The 23,078-nt window shown below is 24.4% G+C and overlaps 2 long non-coding RNA genes across 15 annotated transcripts in view; one reads left to right on the top strand and one right to left on the bottom strand.

Annotated features, from left to right (window-relative positions):
• Positions 1 to 23,078, top strand: part of LOC147801977 (uncharacterized) — a 53,000-nt gene that overhangs the window by 3,621 nt on the left and 26,301 nt on the right. For 5 of the 14 annotated variants that reach the window (XR_015430147.1, XR_015430149.1, XR_015430138.1 and 2 more), the window contains exons 3-5: positions 3,552 to 3,675; positions 12,418 to 12,516; positions 13,458 to 16,849. This is a non-coding gene — a long non-coding RNA (uncharacterized LOC147801977). Of the gene's footprint in view, positions 1 to 3,551; positions 3,676 to 12,417; positions 12,517 to 13,457; positions 16,850 to 23,078 lie in introns of those variants that run through there. The other 9 variants (XR_015430140.1, XR_015430139.1, XR_015430146.1 and 6 more) reach the window with 3 other exon arrangements.
• On the bottom strand, positions 19,725 to 22,836 carry LOC147801978 (uncharacterized). Its single transcript, XR_015430167.1, has 3 exons — positions 22,573 to 22,836; positions 20,703 to 20,764; positions 19,725 to 19,789 (listed from the first exon to the last, which is right to left on the bottom strand). It is a non-coding gene; the product is annotated as an uncharacterized LOC147801978 (long non-coding RNA).

Here is a 23,078-nt window from a genome sequence, read left to right as displayed (position 1 = left end):
GATTTTTTGACATACTATGCAGTTTAGTATTATGAACTGCTTCTTACTGTGCTTCTGAATAGGTCATAATAGCCACATATGACAATATTTCCATGCATGTTTGCAAGTTTGATTCAGATGATAAGCCCAACTCCCCTAGAAGTTTGTCACAACATTTATGTGAACCCCTGTTATACATGACATTTTAAAAACTTGTACGTTTCGACAAAAATATCATTTCAAAGACAATCTGTAGGTTTAGGAACAAAGCTAATTTCTGATTTGAAATTTCCACCCATGAGTTAGGCATGATCAAGTTTCTGTATAAGCGTAACAAAAAATTTTTTCCCCAATGTAATCTTTATTTAATATTGTAAGTAATTCACCTTAAAATTTATAAACAAATCTATCTTAAACTATGTTTATATTTCTATAATATTTCTAGATTATTAAATGCACAATATTTTGGAATGAAAAACATTTGAACTTTGAATACTTTGCCTTCTGCAAAAAATAAAAAAGTATAGATTGTATCAGGTCCATAAAAAAAAGTTTTTATGAAAATTCATGAAAATTTAAAATATTAAATGAAAATAAAAATTATTTTTAATGAAAATTAATTGATTTAGAAAAATTTTATTTTTATTAACTCTTTTCACAATCATTAAAAGCAAAATTATTATAATCATTTTAAATATTTGATATCGTTTCATGATTCAAATAATATTTTTTAATTGAAGTAATTTAACTTACAGTTTAAGTTGAAAATTTTAATAATTTGAATTAAATCATCTCCTTTTTCAATGTTTTATTATTTTACGTCATGGGCCAAACTGGATGAAAACCTTCAGGTAGTAAGTCTTTATGTATAGATTCTTCAAGAAACAAAGTTGTGTAAGCTGAGTGAAACTATCAAAATCTTAGGGTGGAATCTGATATTTAAGAGATAAAAGAATTTAAACATAAAATATTTTTAGCAAGCTTTGGATTTTTACTGTACTATACTTATTTTTAAAATGTCAGTAATAATTTTTTGCATTATTTCCATTTTTTTATTTAGACTTATTAGACAAATATTTTTATGGGTAGTAATTCTTAAATATGTCAGTCTATTGTTAATAATACAATACAATGAAAATTAACTAGGTACATAAAAGAAATAAACCTTTTATAACAGAGTTTACAGGATGTGGGATAAATGCAGCTTTGCTTTTTGTTATTATCTCTGTTATTTATACATTCTCTCTTGATACGTAATCTATGTATATCTCTGTTATTATGTCATCTTTTTGAACAAATAAATTACACATCCATTCTCTTTTTAGGGATTCTTTGTTTTTGGTTCGGCAATCGACCTAAATTGATTTAAATTTTAATTTGACAGACAAAATTGTAATTTATAAGTTAAATTTACAATTTCAAATCATTGTTAACTTCTTATTGTGACAGGACAGAAAAACATTCCTTTTCCTAAAAGTATTCATTCTAAAAATAACTTTTTGAGCAAATCTACATAAAACTCTGCTTTAAAAAATTGTGCTTTTTTTGAAATCATGTAAATCAAAAAAGGAGAAAACTTGATTAGGTTCCTTAACAATTTACTAGTTTTCTAATTTAGCATTTTTTACAGTTTTTAAAATTACTAATTTGTGATTTAGATTTCTTTACCATTAGGTGTATCCTGTAAGATTCTTCTATTATTCTTACATGTTTCTGGAGTGTTGTCAGTTAAATTCTGTAGTGTTGTTAAGGAACTGCCTATTTCTCCCCTTAGAGTATCTATGTGTTAGGTTTTTCTTTTCATCCATTTTTATTTCTCAATTTTTGTTCTCCTTGATATTTTATGACAAATTGCTTTATAATTTCATATGAGACTTTAATTATTAAGAACAAAACGTTTTCTGTTAGCTGCTATGCTTATTCGATATCTTTTAAAGAAGCAATATTTTTTAGCTAAATAAATTTCAATTTCTGAGAGGGGCAGTATCATTTGCAAGTTTTGCCTGATGTGGAGTCACCTCTGGTTTCTTTAAAAATCATTTAATTTTGTAAAGAAATAAAAGTAAAAGATTGTTTATATATTATAAGCGTAAAATTAATTATTACTAAAAGCAGACAATTATTACTAAAAGCAGATTGCAGCATTTTCTTTTTACAGGTGATACATTTCAGATTCCACTATAATTTTAGTTTTTTTCTTTGTTCATCATGAAATTCATTCTCAATAAATTAATACTTATTCATGAATTTTAAGGTGAAGTTTTTTTTAAAAATTCAGTTAATTTTATTATATACTAGATTATATACTTGTATTATATACTTGTACTGGATTGTAATATTTATGTTATATTTAGTTTTTTTTAATTATCATTTCCATTTGGTAAATTTTAAGTGTTGTTTTTATTTAATTTGATTAATAAAGTTTCCTTGTATTTTGTCATTTTATTTTTTGCTTTTAATTAGATATAAAATATATTGCTTTTTTAATTACTAATTTTGTTTTATATTAGTTAATTTGGTGATTTTAGTCTTTTATAATAAATCTTTAGTTTTTTATAATAAATCTTTAGTATATTATAATTTGGTTTTATTTAATTTAATATAATTTAGCTTAACTTCAATTAAATGAAGATCTTTAATTGACTTATATTTGTGTAAGTTTTATGATATTAAAGAAGTTATTTTCTGTTGTTTTTTTTTCAATTTTTTTTATTAATTTCACAATTTTGCCATCATAATTTATATTTTTCTAGCTATTTATCAATCTTATTAATGATATTTTTTTAATAGAAAATCTTAACATGTTGCAATTTTATACTTATTTTTCCCTTCTCTTCTGTGGATTAACTTCTGTGGATAAATATGGATTTTTCACACATTTCCTAAATTTTTTTTTCAGGATAATATAATATTTAGAGTTAAAAATGTTTTTTTTTAATTAAGTAATGCTCAATTAAGTTTCTGAATCTCATTGATGCTTATCTTTCCCATTATTAATATTTTAATCGATGCTTATGTATGGGGGTTTATTTGCTTATTGTGTTTTTGGAGAATGTTCTTACATTGATTAAATAAGATTTAACATTGATAATATACAGATTATGTACATATTTTTAGTATTTCTTTTGCAAAAATTTGTACTTATAATTTTTTTTAACTGTTGCATAGTAAATTCCATTAGTCTTGTGTTTTCTTTCAGTTATATTTATATTTCTGATACTTCATTATTCTTAATCATAATTGACGAAATTAAAATCTTCTGCTTTTTTTAAAATGAAAAAAAAAACATTTGCTTACTTGGATTTGCAATTATAATTTTAATTTGCAGTTTTATCAAATAAAAATTTTATTGAATATTTTCAAAAATAAATAAATAAGTCCTGGATTTGTAGGCAAATTCGATTGGAAAAGTCAGTGAAAAAACTTTTCTGACCATAAACTCTGTTTGCTACTTCTAAATAGAAATGTGTAAATGTTTTTTTGAATGCTTAAATGCATTTTTAACGGATATTTTAATTTTTATTAAATTATATACGAATTTTCTTATTTAAATGTAATTTTGTATTTAACAGGATGTAACATGTACTACTATACTGAATGGAGCTACTGTAAAGAATTATTGGAAATTTAGTATCCCGCTGCCCAAGTTCTATTCAACTACAAGATCTGCAAGTTACTAGTGGAACTACATCTGTTGTAAGTAAAAATTATTTCTTCTAGATACTTTCATGCTAGGGAAGTTACTTGCACTTTCTCTAGCTAGTTGCATTCTTGTTCCTTATACTTCATGTTTAGTTGTATTTTCTTTTCTTTGTAATAGTTCATGCGTGATTTTACTTGTATGAAATTTGTTAATAACAACTTTATAAAAAACATCAATCTAAGTTTGTTTTAAAAAATAATAATTGGATTATGAAACCAGTTGAAAGTTAGTTTGGACTTTTTTTATTCATCAATAAGTTTTAAAATGCATGCCATAAATTTTATTATAATCTTATCTTTCTTTTAATCGAAAGTCATTGGAACAGATTTTCAAATCTTGCAAATTTTTTTTTTGAAAATTTCTTTACATTATTTCTTTATTACAAGCAGTGAATAACACTGATAAAATAACTGGATTATGTAATTGGCTGATTTTAAGAGCTAATTTCAGAGAATAAAATCATCACCATTTTATTAAATCAAGCTTTAAGGGAGTATATATGTTTTAAAGAGGAAAAAAAAATCCTGTCTAGATATTTAGATTTTTCCTCTTAGATTTAGAAAGATGCATAGCAAATTCAAATGTGCCAAGTGACACAAAGTCAAAATGCTCTCTTGTAAAAATTAGGGAACATCTTGCAAAAAAGGGAATTATTATTTCTTGTAGCTTGATCAGAAATATCACATATTTTTCTTGGTTCAAACTATGTTTTTTTTTTTTAAAAAAAAAAGAAACAAAAAAAAAAACAATCTGTGGAACAATGTCAGCTGTGGACAAGCACAAACTGTGGAGCCCATTGTTGAAATTACGGGAACCAGTCCAATGTATTTCATGGCATTTAACTATTCCATTAAATATTAATTAATGTTTTCAATAAACAGTTCAAAAATATCTACCTTAAATATGCTAACAAAATAATAAAAAAAGGAAGAGACGAGCTGAATAATTTAAATATGCTTTTAAAAATGTTATTTTACCACTTCATTTAGCAGGCAAATAAACGCAACATTCAAATTTTATTTTAGTAGTATAAGTTAAAGAATGACCTCCCCCTTGCTTTTCTGTAATGTAAAATGCTGTATTTTTAAGTATTATTTAATTAGCATCATTATTAGCTGTTTAAAATTTATAATATTAGTATTTAATTAAATTTTATGAAACATTTTTTTTTATCCATTGAATCAATACCAGTTTTAATATATTTAAAGTGCAATATATCATAAATATTTTATAATAATGAATTTATGAAAAGATACAAGAATGACATGGAATACGTGTAAAATAGTAAAAGTAAGTCTTAATATTAATAGTTTCATAATAAATAAGGTATAAACTATTTTCATTAATTTTAGCATAATAAATTTTAATACATGATTAAATACATGATAAAGTTTAATAATATCAAAGACTGTAGTATTGAAATTTCTGAATTCCTGACTAAAAAAAAATTTTTAACTTTATTTTTAGCTTTTTGTCCTGATATTTCTGATTTATTTGTACTAAGAACATCCCATTTTCTATGAATACTAATACAGTTTCTAAAGTAATCAGTTTGAATGATAGAAAGATTTGTATTTTCAATTAAATATTTTTTGTTTTATTTTAGTTCATGCAGAAAATTACTTTTGAAAACAAATGCGCATATTTACTGTGCTTTCGTGTCAAAATTATTGCAACTCCACTTCAAAATGATTTATTAAAGAAATCATGGACTTAGTTGCAAATTTTTAAAAAATATTCGTATGAAAGAATAATAAATAATGGATTATTTTTTAATGCCACAGTACCAATAAAACTTTTTAATTATTGATCTTTTATGACATGTTTATTAAAAGAATTCAACTGGAAAATTTTTTAAAACTTTTTATTTAGAATAAAGAAACTCTGTATATAATAAAAGTATTTTTCTTTGTGGTTAAAATTGACCCTTGTTGTACTTAAGTTGAGAAAACTATAATATTTTTTTATTTTGTTTGCTTTTTTAAAAAAGTAAACTAATATATGTATATTGTTTCAAAACATGTCCTGGTTTCATTTTTTATCCTACTGCGACCTGCAATATGCTTATTAAAATAATGTTTTATGAAATAAAATGAAACTGTGGTAAATTAAATTATGATTAAAAAACCAAAAAAGATTTTTTACATTTAAATCATATTTTTTCACTGACTAAAATATCTAATAAATTGTATTAATGATATTTAACATTATTTGAAACACAATTATTGCTCAAATAGTTAACATTTCTGGTAATGGGTAAAACGATGGGTTTTAAAAAATGGGTAAAACCATTATTTAAGTATTAAAAAACTAATCATTGAAAAAATAAAATCATAGTTATATTTTTCAAGCTTAATTTGATAATGAATGTTAAAGATTAGGATACTATTTGTCAGCTAGAAAGATTAAATTAAAAGTCTTAAAAAGATTATATTAGTTAACAACTATTTTAAGTTACTTTTGGGTTGAACAAGTCTTGATATATGTATGCTATTTATACAAATTGCATTTAAATAAGCTTTAAACAAAATGTGTATAATTGAAATATGTTTTTTTGGTACAAGTTATTTTGTTGAATTCCAAGCGTAACAGAGGGAAATCACACTAGTATTTTATTCTGAAAAATATACTTAATATTTCTGAAAACAAAACATTTTACAAGAGTATGCTGGGCAATTTCATATGTGATGGAATGACATTTTGACTTGCAAAATAACAGTTAATTGAAGTTTCTATGCATCTAATTTGAAATAAACATTGTTTTTTCTCATGCATATCATTATTATTGGCATAATGCGATTTATAAACTAAAAAAAAAGGATTTTCCATTTTTTTTTTCAATTTGATATACTTTTTATTTATGTGATGGAATGACATTTTGGCAACCAAGCTTTTAGTATGCCACTTAGAACTGGTAGTTTCTGTGAATTTTGCCGCTATTATTTTTCTGAATTATTTTTCACTTTTAGTATAATGTGTAAGCAATGTAAAGTGTGAATTTGAAAAATTAATCTCAGGTTGGCTAGCAGTTATTAACATCTATTTACTGTGACAGAATGACCATGTCAGAGTGACAAAAAGTTAAGTGGAAGAAAAAAAGGTTTTATTAATATGTAAATGATGAACAGAATGTAACAGATAAACAGGATTAATATGTATGTAACTGATAAACAGAATTAGTAAAAATTTCAACAATTTTAAAATTAGCTTGTCTCTGAAGAGGTTTTATATCTACCTTGCCTTGGTTTTATATCTAATAAGGTCACATCTTATCTTTCTCAGGAAATTTATGCATAATTTTAGTACTTTAGCATCTAAATCGTCTTTGTCTATCAAAATAATTTGCGTCACTTATAAATGCTCCTTTTTTACCGCAGTATGGAACAATGATTAAGGAGCCGCAGGCATACTCCTCAGTCATGTTTTCCATTTCCTCTTCAAAACAGTGGCCTTTCAAATCATACACTTCGCCTTGGTTAAAATTAGAAAACATTTTGATGATTCTCTAATTTTGATGATTCACTTTTCAACTACATGAACATCTAGTGCATGTCTCTTGTCCCTGGCAATGCTGCTGTAACAAGAGACCAGCTGAAGTCATTCTCTTTTGCCCTCTCTTAAATAGAATAGCTGGTCAGAATCAAAAGTTCCACTATTTGTTACTTATATAAGCATATATTGCATCTGCACTCTTTTTTACTCTGTCAGAGTTCGTATTATGACTGAATCCTTCATACCTGGTAACTAACATTGTTTTGATCGTAAATTTTTTTAACCAAATTAAACAGCTCATCGACATTGCTTTTCGCACTTAAATTAGTTTCTTTTGAGTTTGATGTTAAATACTTCTCACATAAAGATTGAATAATTGTTTTTTTTTTGCCTTTATTGGTGATTTTGGAAGTGAGTGTACAACTTTTTTTATTACTTTACCGAGACTCTGCCAGGATTTGTATGAGGAATTTAAATTAATTGTATGTGAAGAGGTTGGTAGAATTTGATTTTTTCTTTGTTTACACAATTTTTGCACTACAGCGTTTGCACATCTAAATCTTTTAAGTCCAGCTTTTGTCATGTAAACTTTCTTCTTTGCCTTTCTTTCTTTGTCTTTCTTTCTCTGTCTTTTTTTTCATCATATCATGGGGATCTTGCTTCTTTTCAACATTCTATCTGTCTTCCAATAGCTGTTTTAGCCATTAGGTAAATTGAAAAAGAAATGATTCTCTAGTTTCTGAATAAGCTTCTGTAGGACTCGTTTTGTTATTCCATCGCCGAAGATGTGTCATTCCGTCACACAAATTATTGGAAGTTAATAATCAAATGCATAAAATTTTATCTCTCATTGATTCTTATACCATATCTGCTTTATATTCCAAAATATATACATTTTCATTTTGAAATGCAGTTGCTATTTAAAAAAAAATACTAAAACATGTGACGGAATGACACAAAAAAAAGTTTCTTTTATTTTATATATTAAACTTAAAATTACATAAAGACTGTTTTAAATGTTTAAACTTTGTACTATATGCATAATTTTATCAAAATATTGCAGAAGAAAGATACATTTCTTTTATTTTATAAGTGTTTTTCAAGAAAACAATTTGAGCACAAATGTGAACAATTCACTTGTCAGCCATGTGATTACTTTAGAATGCTGCAAAAAGTTTAAAATTCAAAAAACTTAAAATTATCAAAAGTGAAACAGGAATATGCAGACTTTGGCTATTTTTGAACATATTTTTAAAATGAAAATATGCAATTCATAAAAAAAAATTCACTTAAAAGTTGATACTTTCAAGGAATTGCCCTGCTACTTTAGGGTGCAATATTTAATTAATTGGCACAAAATAATAAAAGAGACTCATAATTAAATTGCAAGTTAATTCAAAGTACTTGTAACAGAGGGGGCAAATAAAATCCCACTTTTTAGACATACACTGTTATTTACATTAAATTTTGTGATTTCGACCATCCTAAACATTATCTGTAATTTTTTTTAAATTATAGCATTTAAACGTAAAATAAATTATTATGATACTTTTAAAATTGCAAACACATTTTTATTAAGTCCTAATAATATGTCGTAAGTAGACATGAAATGTAATAAAGGGGACTTCTTACAAATTTGACAAGTAGTTAAAGAGAAATAGCACTGTCAAGAGTGACTCTTCGGTTATTTAAAGTTGGGGTTGGCAGCACTGTTATGATAACTGACTAGTGAACCCATGCTACATTCTTGTAGTTTTATTTGAAAGTTTTTGTTTTAAAAGACCATGCTTAAGAAACATGCACATTGTTTGTTTCTTTCTCAATTTCAGTTATTTGGGCAACAAAATTAACTACCCTATTTTTCCCTAATACTGTTTACACTTGTCTTTGATAACATCAAAAGAATCCCAGTGTTTTAAATGGGGTACTGGTGCACGTGAAATCAGTTGGGTCACAAAGTCCTCCAAGTTCTCATAACAAATTAATACCAGTTCCCTTGTATTTTGGGTTGGATTAAAAATTACAAGGCTACAGAGATGAACATTGGTAGCCGAAAACTTAAATTTGGGTCAGCTGTTCAATGATGGTTAGAAAATCAGTTTTACAAGTCGCTATATTTAGTAATTTTATGTAATTATTAGGTACACAACTGTGTGATTTTAATAGTAAATTTACATTTTCATGAATAGCCCATAAGCACATTATATGGTGTTTTACCTACGCATAAAATATGGATAGGTCGTAGTACAGCAAACTTAGATTTGCCAAGTTTTATGTTTGGATGCATTTGCTTTAAAACTTGATATGCTTCCATCAAGGTGCACAGCGCATACTTTTTCTTACTTTGTAACTTTCTGTACATTTTATACACTTCTGTACATTCAGGACAGAGTACATGTCTGTTCTCTGACAATCATGTACTCATCTAAATATTTTAACGTATTTAAAAATTAATTTAACTTAAATTTAAATACAATTTTGTCCTAAGTACTTTAATTATTATGTAAATTTTAATTCAACTTAGATAGGAGGTTCTGTATCCATACAAGACCATTATGTTTGTGTTCATATGTATGTTGTGTTTGTTTGTGGAACTAGAGCCTTAGTTACCATTGTGACCGTCACAGCTCCAGACGAATGTCTGGCAGATCTTAGACAAACAGTATGGAGCTCAAGATTGTTATTGTTTACATTTATATTGAAAACACCATCCATAGCAAGGGAAATTTGTTCTTTTTATTTATTCTTGTTATTATTAAGTTATTTATTCTTGTTTTTGCTCATTTTTAAGATGTTTACCTAGTAGTTTGAAGCTTTTATCTCACCCCTTATAGAATTTGAATTAAAAAAAAAAAAAAAAAAAAAAAACGTTATAGAAAACAAGTAAGCTAAAGGCGTAAATATATTTTCGCACAATCTTTCGAAACTGTAATCAATAATTATTTTTATCAATTGCTTATAAATTGCTCGATCACTAATAAATTAAAAGAAATATAGCTTTATATTAGTAGGATATTCAAAGGGGTATAAATTATATGCTAGCATGTTTTATTATTTCTGTATACTAAGTTTAAACGAGATCATGAAGTTTGTACTCCAACGGAGCAAAACTGCTCTTGGGCAGGGGGCTCTTTTTTCTCATTTAAAGTTGTATGTTTAAATTAATCAGTAGCTTTAAACAAGGATTAATATATTTTACTAAGTAAATAACATAATATTTGTTTTTTATATTTAGTATTGTCATTTAATTCCTAATCTTTTAGAGAGTTATGAATTTATAATTCTTACAGGAATAAAGGAAGCATATTATTTTATTTATTTATTTTTTTGTTATTTAAATACATATCATTTATTGATTTTCATTTGAAAAAAAAATGTTTATCATAAATTAAATGCAGTAAACTTAAGTGTGATTAGGACATAAAAAGTGAAATTGCATATTATGAAAGCGTTGAAACAAATGATAATTAATTGAAATTAATTTTATTTCTATTAATATCTTTTACTCTTAATAAGTATAGAATAAAATATAAGTATAGAATAAAATATAAGTATAGAATAATACTCAATAAATTTAGCTTAATAAAGCTTATCTTCTTTAATTTTTTGTTTTATGAATAAATTTAAACGTGGAATTTATAGTTTTATCTTTTATATTAAATTTACAAATCCAATGTAAATGAACAAAACCTGTTTAAAAACTTAGTTTCAATGAATTTCATAAATTTTAATTTTATTCTTTGTGATAATTAAGGATTTCTTCCATTTCATCCAGTTTATCCCATTACATTCTGAATGTGCAAAAATAGTGTCTTATCCCGGTTAGGATGCAAGGTATGCCATTTATAAAAGTTTAAACCCTATTCTAAATTTATAAATTTCGGAAATGCTTCAAGCAAATTTAAGAGGAAATCATCAGGCAGGACTTTTAGCTTTCTACTTTACACTGTAGCATATAAATCAGTTTAAGAAAAAATACTTCCTAATACATTAACATGTTAATTTTATTTATTCAGTTTTTAAAATTACTTACTAATAATTATTTTTTCTATTATGAGACAGCATAAATATTAACTGAAGGCAAGTAAATGACTGTATTGACATTAGCATGACTCTGAAATTTTGTTTCAGGTTATACTCTTATGAGTGAACACAAACGAAAAAAGTTACATAAATTTTTATTTGGCATAAAATAACATAATTTATAAGTATTTCTATGTGAAGTTATTTAAAAATTAAAAAAAAAAAATTTAATATTTTTGCCAGATTCTTACTGATTTTCTAAAGTTAATTTTTAATTTTTACTACACTTTTTTTTCCTACTTGAAAATGCTTCGGCAAAAAAAAAAAAAAAAAAAAAAAAAAAAACGCAAGAATTTACAACAGTTAGTTTGAAAAGTTTTAAGCATTTACATTGAAAAGTATTTACATTAAAAGCATTTACATTGAAAAGTATTTACATAATTAAAACATAACTCCCAATATTCCCTTTCTTGTATGTTTTCAAAATTTATGATAACTACTGAAATCAAACAAAAAAATTTATCAATTAATAAAAAATGAGGTCAAGTGCTTATGACTTACAGTATAAATTTTTAAAACCTTGGTCTTTTGTTAATTTATTTTTGTAACATAATAGACCAGCCAATCATAACTAAGGCACTGGTTTTCAGTTTTGCTGCATAAATGAGTTATTATATATATTTCTTACTATATTTATTTATTAATTCAAAATATTTTTGGAGATGTAATGAAAAATTAAATTTCCCTTTATTTAAATACAGGGTGCGTAGCGTTTTTAAAAAGTGTTTAAAAGTGTTTATTTTTTATTTATGTTTTTTAAAAGCTGTTAAAGATGCTTCTTCTATTCGGGATTTGAAAAAAGTGTTTAATTCTATCTTTTAAAGAGAGATTTTTTCTTTGCCGTGTTGATTGGGGTTTTAAATTACGAAAAAGCACGATTTTCACAATTTTCTCTTCAATATTTATCAGAAACTACTTATTTTATCATGTTTATGTTAAGTTTCTTAAAATGTTATTGAATTTTATTGATTTTATGTGTATAAATTAAGAACTTTAAACAATAGAAAAAAATAATTTTTATTAGTGCACAGATCCTAATTATGATTTTTTTTTAAAGTGATTAAAAATATTTTTTGAGTGCATAAAACGTACTTAAAGAGTGCTTATGTTTTGTTGAAAAATCTGGCTATGCACCCTAAAATAAAATATTGTTTATGCAGGTTGTTGATGACCTTGAAATCACAGCTTGTTATGCTGGACATGTATTGGGTTTTGCAATGTTTTTGATAAAAGTAAGATCACAATCAGTAGTCTACACAGTAAGTCTTTTTTTCTCAACTATTGTCATTGTAAATAATTAATTGGTTTATAGTTTCTTATATTTATTTTGATTGAGCTTTTGTGTTTTTGAAATGGGAGGAAAGCTAGGCTTTAAGTATTATAATTTTATTATTAGAGTTATTTTTGGAAAGTCTGTGAAAAATTTATTTTATTCACATTGATTTGCATTTCTAAAACATAATACTTACCCATACTTGTCAGAAGTATTTCAGTTTCTTTTTCATACAGTAAAGCCTACTAAGTTTATGTTATGTCTATGTTGACCTCTTATCAAGAACCAAATTCATCCTATGTTGAAATAGAAGACCTTTTGCAACTCATCCATCTCCCTATTTTCTTCTTATTATTATTGTTTTAATAAATAAATTTTGTAACACAAAAAAATGAAATTAAAATTGATGTAAGCTTAATTTTTTTTACGAATAATAAATAACATTATTAGGGAAATACCTACATTTGTCATTTTAGCTTATATGTAAGTTAACTATTATTTTTTTTAGCAAATTGTAATTCATTTTAATATTTAATTAAACCTTTTAAACTGAATGAGGTAGTTGTTAATTGAAAATCTAGTTACAAATTTTGAAATAATGTGGAAAATAAAGTAACTTTTTTTTATCTTTACTGGAAATAGGAATTAACAGATAAACAAGGAAATTTGTACTATCTGAGTAAACTACTATAGTTATGCACTGCAAGTGGTCTGCTTATATAGTACTATAAACTGCAATAGATTGAAGAGAAATACAGCTGACAAATTTATAAAAATATTAGCCATTTATTTCTTTAAAATTTAAATTATGTATATTTCTTAAAGTGTAGGTGTATCTGTAATGCGGTTTCTTTTATCCACATTTATGTTTTTACATTTCAACGCATGTTTTCTGTTTGTGCATATTCTGAAATACATCTGTTTTAGGGGAATTTTAACACCACTCCAGATCGTCACTTGGGACCAGGGTGGATTGATAAATGCAGGCCAGACCTGCTGATTACAGATTCTACAGATGGTACTACAATTAGAGACTCAAAATGTTATAGAGAAAGAGATACATTTCCAAAGTATCATTTCCAAAGTAAAAGATTTAGAAACAATGATTTTTAACTTATAAATATCAGTTTTCAATAAGTCATAGGCTGTTAAATGAAGGGCAACATCATTTGAAATTTTCAACCATGGTAAGGGAATCTGTTACCAAGTACAGTTTTTTTTTTTTAATTCACACTAATAATAGAAAATGGAAAGAATAATAATTAAAGTAAACTATAACAAAGCAGGTTATCTTGCACAAATATGTAGAAACATGTCTCATTTTGATTTACAAAAAAAATTCTCAAGGAACTTTTGATATTTTACGTGTGATACCAAAATACATAATTAATTGTACTGTAGCACTAGGATTCAATATAATCAATTATTTTTTTCTGTTTAAAACAAGATTTTGATAATAATATTTTTTATTTTAAATTAGTTATTTATACACACCACTCAGTCAGACACCACTGCTTTTCTTTTCATTACATTTGTTTTTATTTATTTTCATCTCTTATTTCACATTTTCTTTATAAAATGAAGTAATATATGAAAAGAAACAATATAAATATTCCTGAAGGTTAATTTACAATAATGTATTTCACCTCGGAACCTAATAAAATTTTTGCAACTAAGCTGTACTTTAAGTTATTTATATTGTTACTTAAAATTGATTAATGAAGTTTTAATATATTTTTTAAATTTAATTTTATTTATTTTTTTGAGGTAAGCAACTCAGTTTTAATTTTTTTAGTAACAATTTAATTTCATTTAGAACATTTTAAATCAATCATTTTGCTTAGAGCTTGAAACATTTGTGTATTTAGAGAAAAAATAATTTCAGAACATTCTGTAGTTATTTATTTATATTTTTGTGTAAAGAAAAAAAATAATTTTGTATTAAAAATATTAAACCTACTTGCATAGCAAACTAAAACAATAACTCACATCCTATTCAATTTTTAGGTAAATGGGATAAAAATTATTAGTTATTTATTGGGTCTTAAATTGGTCAACGAAACTGGAGAGGGGGTATAAAGAAAAGATTAAAATTTATTCTAGAATTCCTATTAAATTTTTTTCCAAAAATTTGGCCCATCTTTTATGTTACAACTGGACATATCTTCTTGCTTGTTCACAGCTAGCTATGCCACTAAATAGAAGTAAAATGCAAATCGGTAAATATTGTTTAATTTTATGCAGGCAGTAAATAAAGCTATTATGTATTATCATTTTTCTTGTGCCCAGAAAAATTTCTTATAGGCTAATAATACAGTAAAAAATTGTTTTTTTTCCTTTTAATGTACAGTGATTATTATTTTTTTTTTCAATCGAATTTTTTTTTATTGCGTATAAAAATAGTGAATTTTTTCAACATTTTTCCCATATTTTGTTTTTTATAAAAAGTTTTTATTCCATGATTTTTAAAATTATTAAATTTAAGAAAATATTGCTCAAATATGAGTTTTATTCATATTCTTGTTTATATATTACATTGATGTTAATGTATTTCATTGTTGTTAATGTACATTGCATAGTTAAATGAGTGATTTTTCAACTAACTTTTATAAGATGGAAAATGTTATGAAACATATTAATCTGACCATTGCAACAGGAAATAGAAGATAATTTAAATTTAAAGAAGCTATTTAAGTAAAAAGTAATATTTATAGCATTAAGATTAAAATTAAAGTAATTTTCAGTCATTATAATGGTTATCATTAACTAAAATTTCTATACAATTTGAGAAATTTACATCTGACACTAAAGTAAAAAATTTCAAATTAATTATGTATCATCTTTCACAAACAACTACATAGAATTTTTTATTCAAATGTCAGCTTCAAAATTCAGTCAAGTTTAAATTTAAATTACAAACAAATTCACAGAGTTTAGACAATTTGTAAATTAGTAATACTTTTTTTTGCTTTCTCGCGATTTGCATCCGAAAGCAGCACTTTAATCCATTTAAATTAAAATTATAATAATCAGTTTTTATAAATCAAATTGTTTTTCGATAGGTTATGATATACTAAATATTTAATGTAAAAATTTGATGATTATAAACTTTTGTTTTATTACATAGTCTTTCTAAGAAATTAATGTTCATTTTTTTCCGACACCATGGAATTGCCCAGATGTAAAAACAAAGCCAATTAACTCATCTAATCTAGGAAACCATGTTAGATTGGAATTCTTAATATATTCTAATTTCCATTAGGAAAGAAAAAAAATTAAAGAATTTTATCTAGTGTTTTTCTTTTCTATAGAATATGCAACAAGAAATTGACAATTTTTCATTTACAAATACTGAATGTCTTAAAATAATAGTGCTAATTTGAAACAAACAACATTAGTTAAACATTTGACTTATGATATTGTTTTAAAGAAAATTATTTCAATGAATTTTATAAAGAGCACTCCCAACAAGCACACAACTTTTGGGCTAGTGAAGGGACAATGCCGGCTCACCTAAAGTGCCATTACGGCGGGCTTTTCATTGCCGTATCGGTTCCGTTAATAAAGTGAAATCTGGGCCAGAATGAGGGCCAGTGCATGGCATTTCAGGCAAACTTCTGGCAATCGTTGAAGGACCGGGACTATTTTGTTGCCTCTGGATTGCTTTGCCATTTTTGCCTGTTAAATACCGGGGAAAATTTTTTTTTTCACAGAATAAAGAGAAAATTGCCGTAAAGGCTTTTATTGAACCTTTATGATGTCTTTTTTGCCTTTTTATCAAAAGCTGAATACGTTCACTGGCATACGTCGTTGCCTCGCTTGCCGTTAAGGCACCTTAACTGTAGGCTGATTAGAAAACGTCTATGCCGTTTTCGCCTATATCGCACCTTTATTTCAGGTGTTTAGGCGAACTTCTTTGCCTTATTTACCAATGCACCACCCTTAACTCACCTCAAACTCGGTTCAATAGAAAGTTTTAATGGCGTCCTTGCCGGTATCACACCTTTATTTTAGGTGTCTCGGCATTTTTTTTATTTTTTATTATTAGAACTTAGCTTTTAATTTCAAAGGCTTCTTGCTGCATTTTGTTACAATTCTTATTTAGGGAACATAAATTGTCACGAGTGTTTGTTCTACTCGGCTGATATCAGTGATAGTAATTTATTGATTCTTAGCTTTTTATATTGTAATATAACAACAACTGTCATTACATGCATACTGTTTTATGACAATATAAAAAACAAAATGGTGTAAAACAATTATTTAATTTATAACCAAATGTCCAATGAATCTTCGTACAATAAAATAGACTTTTTTTTATTTCATTTTAAACAATTATAAGCGCTATCATTTAAAGTAGAAGCATATAAAAAAAAATCTTTTTGAATTGAGTATTTAAATTTTTTAAGCATTTTGAGATAGAGGAAATTAAGTACAAATTTTTATTCTAAAATAAAACACAATGCAACTCAATAAATAAGTTATTTAAGTTTTTAAAATAATGCTTATATATTTAAAACCTACATCTAGCTTTTATTGATAGAAACTTACACACAAAAGTTTATTTATCCTATAATTTTGTGTATATTCATCAAGTCATTAATTTTATTAAATATTAGATAAACAGTATATATCATAAATAGTTTTTTCAAAAAAAAAATATTTTGTACTAGTAAATAATACACCATTTTAGTAATTTTAAATATATAAAAACAGGAATTTTAACAACAATAAAGCTTAAAATAAACCATGAAGGAGTTTTATTTCCTTGTAACAAATCAATACATCTGTATACACTATTTACATATGGACAAATATATTTTCTTTATCCCATTCCAGAAGCTTTATTTCAATGAGCATTTTTCCTGCAAAAAATAAAGCAATTTATTTTACTATAGATATATTAAATGTTCACAGAAAAAAAAAATATCATTGATTTAAATCAACTGATTTATTAAAAGCCATGGATTAAGACAAGCTGATTATTTTTACAAAAAATTATTAATTTAATTATAAAAATATGATATTGAATTTAGTTAATAAATATGCATTCTTTAGGTTGCATTTAAAAAAAACAACTAAGATCTGATTTCAGAGATAATGATAGTATTTCACTAAGAAATAATAAAAGAGATATGTATGTAAATTATTATAGTCATACATCCCTTTAATGATTATACTTAAGAAAAGTATTGATTTAAAGAAATAGATTTGAAAAAAATCAATTACTTAAATAAACTTATCATTTAACTATTATAATTATAAATACTTTTTATACTATGTAACTAATAAAAACATTATTTATAGTATGTTTAATTCAAGTCTTCTTTTTTTTCCATTAATAAGGTTATTTACTAAGAAATGGTGAAAGGGATATGCAAGCAAATTATTATTTTTTAAAATAGATCAACTGCCAAACATATTAAAATTATTCACATTTCATTTTTTAATTATTTAAATGCAGTTCATATATATGTAGCTCATAGATATCAAGACTTATTCTACCCAAAGTAATTTAAAAAAGTTTTTTCAGCAATGCAATCTGATCTAAACTAATTTAATCTGCTTTAGATATCTAATTGAAAAATAGTATCACAAACTTTAACATTCATTACCAAATTGAGAATGAAAAACATAATTATAATTCTATTTATTCAATTAGTTTTGTAATAATTAAATAATTTTAACCATCTTAGTTAGAAATGTTAACTATTGTAGCTATAATAATATTTTAAAGTAATGTTAAGTGTTATGAAAACAATTCATTCAATGTTTTGAATGGTAAACGTAGAAAAAAATTTTTTTTTTAAATGATTTTCTTAAACCCAACAATTTATTAACAATATTCATGTTATATTTAATTTTATTTAATGCGACATTATATTAATAACCAAATTGCTGGTACATTATACATTTATCAGTTAACTGTAAAAAAAAATTAACAAAAAAGTATAATTTGCTCTAAATATAAATTTTTTAATTCCAGAAACAAAGCTTGAATAATTTTTTTAATTCTATTAATGAGCGATTCGTAACAGTTTGAGATTGATAATTAGGAAATGTTAATAGTACTTCTGTAACCAGTATCAATTATTTAATATTATTTCATACCAATATTTATTTAAAATCTGCAATTAAATTCGTGACATCCTTAATAAATTACTTTTAAGTGGAGTTTCAATTATTTTGAAAGGAAGGCAAAGTAAATATATGTGTCTTGGCATTTATATATATATATATATATGTATATGTATATATATATATTACATCAGAAATACAAATCTTTTGATTATTCAAACTGATAGTTTTAGGAACTGCATTAGTATTTGTAGAATATGTGATAACAAAAACAACAAAATCGAACACAGACATTGTCAGAAATCAGAGCAAAAAGCTAAAAAAACATGAGAATAAAGTTTTTTTTTCTTTATCAGGAATTCAGAAATTTCAGGACTATGAACTCGGATATTATTTAACTTATTAAATAAACTATTATGCTAAAATAAATGGAGAGAAAATTTATACTTTATTATTAAACTATTAGTATAAAAACTTACTTTTATTATATCTTTCCTTATCAATTTTGTATCTTTTTTATCAAATAATTATAATGCACCATATAAGAAAACACTTTTTAATTATCATTCATATAAAATATATATGATATATTGCCTTAAATATATAAAAATTTATATTATGTTAATGGATTAAAAAATAATTATGTTCCATGAAATTTAATTACATACTAATATCATAAATTATACACATCTAAATAATAACATTAATTAAACAATATTGAAATATAGCATTTCTATATTACGGGCAAGCAAGGTAGAAAATCATTCTTTATGGTATCACTAAAATCAAATTTAAATGCTGAATGTTTATTTTGCTTGCTAAATAAAGCTGCATACTTAAATATTTAGTTCTTTCCTTTTTTATTAGATATTTTGTTAATATATTTAAAGAAAAGAGTGGATATTTTTAGTTGTTTATTGAAAATATTAATTAATAGTTAAAGGAATAGTTAAATGCTATGAAAGACCTTGAATTGGCTCGGTTAATTTCAATTGGCTTAAAATAATGTTCCACAAATTGTTTTAAAAAAACACAAAACCCCCAGTTTAAACAAAAAAAACTGGTTTCTTTTCAACCATATGGTAACCTAAGGTAAAATATAAATTTATTTCTTACCATCCTTTTTGTTGATTTTTAAATTTTGAGTTTTATCTTCATTGTTGATCTTCCATCCTGACTCCCTATGAAAGAAAAAAAAAACTATAATTAGAATATGATAGTTGTAAAATTAGTTAAAACAAAAACAACAAAATCGAAACATTAAAAAAAAAACTGTTTCTAAAATCATGTATGAAGATTAATGTAAATATTTTTATTTCAGTTATGGAATATGACAATAAGTTCATTGTTTATCATTTATCTTGTTTATACTCTAAGCATGTGGTGTGTTAGAGGAACTAAATGTGAATTGATAAATTCAATAAAACTTAGCACGAGCTTGTAGGGGAATACTTTTAGCCTTTCAGCCCAAATTTAATGTGGACAAAGTTTTTAATTTTTTTCATGTATTTTTTTAAGTAAAAAATATTTGCTAAAATAATTGCTTTAATACGAATATTATATGCTGGTGAAACTTATGGAAAAATGAAATGTTATATAATATTATCATTTCAAATAAAATAACGAAAAATATTTCGTTATTCATTCATAACTTTACGTAGTTATTTTAACAGTAAAAATAATTTCTTTTAAAATTTTGTTTTCTAACTAATTAAAAAAATAGAATGATAAAAAAATGTTATAACAGGCATGAAAACAGAGAAAACAAATACTAAAATATCGTAATGATATAAAATTTTCAGCACATCTTTTCACCTAATTTATACATTTATAAAGTGCATTTTTCATTTATTACGAAACCTTATTAAGAAATTATTAAATAAGAATATTGCAAAAATATAAATATAAAAGCTTATATGAGTAATAAAAACACTTGTTATTAATAAAGACTGTGTTAGAGAAATACATAAAGTGAACTTAATTTTGATAAGCACAATAATTATTAATTAAAAAAATCAAAATTCTTTTGCAAATCAAAAATATGTGATTTAATTGAAAAAAATATTAATATTTAATGTTTCACTATGTTCTTACCTTATTTAGCTGTTGATGGCTGTTGATCGCTGGATTAGCATTTCTTGGATCTTTCGCCCTGTCTTTCCATAAAAGAAAAGGAATAAATTAGAGTATGATCGTCATAAAAACAGTTAAAAATCAACAAAATCAAAACTGTTTCTAACTAATTATATTTTATAATTTTTGTTAAAAACAATTTTTTGATTTAAATGAAATTAATTTTGATTTAAAGGAAAGAGAAGGATCATATATTAAAATTACGGCGAATATTTATATTTTTGGTAACTGACGATAAGTTGAATGTTTACCAAATTTTACCTTACCAAATTTTCTCTTAAAATTTTTTTGATTCTAATTTAGAAAAAGAACTAGTCTTTTAGCCAATTAGAATTAAAATAAATAGATAAATTAGAATTAAAATAAATAGACAAATTCTAAATAAAGCTTTTGTTAGTTAGGGCTCCCTCTCAATTTTAAAAATATAATTTCCTGAATTTTTGAGGAATAGTTTCCAACAATTTTTAGATTATATATTTCCACTACACAGTTATCATCATAAATTTTAATTAAACAATTAATAAAAATTCTTTTTTGTAGAAAATGTATACACTTTCTTAAACACAAAATTGTCAAAGGTGAAGGCTGAACAGGTATATTTTAGAATTAACAACCATTTAAAAACTCAAAATAGTAAATTAAGAAGAAGATAAATTATAGATTTTGCACAATAACTGGAAAAAAAGAATTAGTAATCGTCTTTATAGCATTGAGGACCAACAATATTTAATACAAAAAGCTTTATTTCATGAAAAAAATTATTATACAGAAAATATTATTATACTTATGAATAAATTTTAAAAATAATAACCATGAAATAATATTCTAATTTCTATTCAAAAAAATTGAACGTAATTTTAAATTAAATTTGCTTTATAAAAAATTCAGTTTTACAACATAATAATTTTATAACGAATTAATTCATTTTAAAACAAATTTAATCGTAAAATTAAACTTAATATAAAGATTTGAAATGTTCTTATACCTCTACAGCAATTCATTAAATGCAAAAGAAGTATAAAAACAACAAAATAAAAATTAGAAATACTGTCCTTCTATTTAATATGTCATTTTGTTATTTATTTATTTAGAACAAAGAATATATTATATTGAGTATCAAAACAAATATTTAAATTGTTTAAAAATATATTCTGAAAATACTCAAAAAAACTTTAAAAGTGGAAGTGTTTAGTGGAACAATTTTTACATGTTTACCAACGTTATTATTATTTTTTTTAATTTAAAAAAGTCAAAGCAGAAAAATATCAAAATTAAAGTATAATTTAAATATAAAGTAACTAATTAGAGATGAGAAAATTTAAACTCTTACTATTTATTTATTTATTTTATGGTGGTTCAAAAAAATATTTCTTCTTATATCTAATCAAAATTATTATTTGAAACAATAAGTGACACCCGCGGTTTAGATAATTCAAATAATGTTTTTTAACAATCCTTCAGAGAAAAAATATGGCTACCGAAATGAAGTAAATTATTAAATTAATCAATGCTTCCGAAAAATGAAAGAAGCATTTTTAATTAAAGCATAAGAAATCATAAATTTTTCTTTTATTAGATAGAGTTAATTGAACTTTTATTAATTAAAAAAATCGTCTAATTCATTTTAAAACTAAACTAGCAGCTTAAACTAAACAACAGGAAAGCATAAGATAAAATAGCCAACTGAAGTATTATAGTTATAAAACATAATTTCTAAAAACTTAGCAAATAAAATCAAAGCGAATTAAACTAATTTTAAAAAGCTATTTAATAAATAAGTTAAAAAATTTTTTAAATTACATGAACTAAAGAGAAAAAACTTGTTACTTACTTGTTACTTAGTGCCACCATTTCTATTTTTCGAAGAAAGAAGAAAACTAGGGGCTACGTTTATCTCCTTCTTTTTACACCCTTTTCGCCAAATGAATCTTTTAGCTTGTTCTATACATAGAAGTAATCAACGACCTCCTACTGAGCAGCTTTTCCGTACTTGAAAGGAATGTTTCTTAGAATTGGGGGTAGGGGACAAAATGTGCTTCCCCACATTCTTTTTAGTTCAAGGACTTCAAACATACTTATCTGGTGATTTCAAACCGTAATGAATATCTATTTTGAATTCTTAAAGACAATTTCTGGTCCTCATAATAAAAAATTAATCTGCACTAAAATATTTTATTAACTATTAGCAATAAGCAAGCTTACTAAATTAAAAAATTATTGAAGTCAAAATTCATTTGAGTACTTTTCGTAAGAAAAATTTTTAATACATATAAACTGGGAAATAATGCTTACATATATATTTTGATTTGCGAAGTAGTAAATTAGAATATCGTTTCT

This window comes from Parasteatoda tepidariorum, chromosome 11, assembly GCF_982258835.1.
Source record: "Parasteatoda tepidariorum strain Cologne lab strain chromosome 11, Ptep-v5.0, whole genome shotgun sequence".
Lineage (NCBI taxonomy): Eukaryota > Metazoa > Arthropoda > Arachnida > Araneae > Theridiidae > Parasteatoda > Parasteatoda tepidariorum.
Note: the sequence above shows the minus strand (reverse complement) of the source record. Positions and strands in the feature narration are given on the sequence as shown.